Source organism: Sinocyclocheilus grahami, unplaced genomic scaffold (assembly GCF_001515645.1).
Source record: "Sinocyclocheilus grahami isolate Dianchi unplaced genomic scaffold, SAMN03320097.WGS_v1.1 scaffold965.1, whole genome shotgun sequence".
NCBI lineage: Eukaryota > Metazoa > Chordata > Actinopteri > Cypriniformes > Cyprinidae > Sinocyclocheilus > Sinocyclocheilus grahami.
The window spans coordinates 418,226-418,601 of record NW_015506144.1 but is presented as its reverse complement, the minus strand read 5'-3'; positions in this window follow the sequence as shown (position 1 = coordinate 418,601).

The following is a 376-nucleotide window of genomic DNA, read 5'->3' as shown; positions in this document are numbered from 1 at the left end:
TGTGAGAGAGAGAGAGAGAGAGAGAGAGAGTGTGTGTGTGTGTGTGTGAGTGTGTGAGAGAGAGTGTGTGTGTATATGTGTGTTTGTTTGTGAATGTGTGAGAGAGACCCTGGAGCACAAAACCAGTCATAAGGATCTTTTTTTTTTTTTTTATTGAGATTTATATGACGTGACGTGACATGTGGCCAAGTATGGAGACCCATACTAGGAATTAGTGCTCTGCATTTATCCCATACACACACACACACACACACACACACACACACACGCCCGGGGAGCAGTTGGGGGTTCGGTGCCTTGCTCAAGGGCACCTCAGTCGTGGTATTGAAGGTGGGAGAGAGCGCTGTACATTCACTCCCCCCACCTACACTCCCTG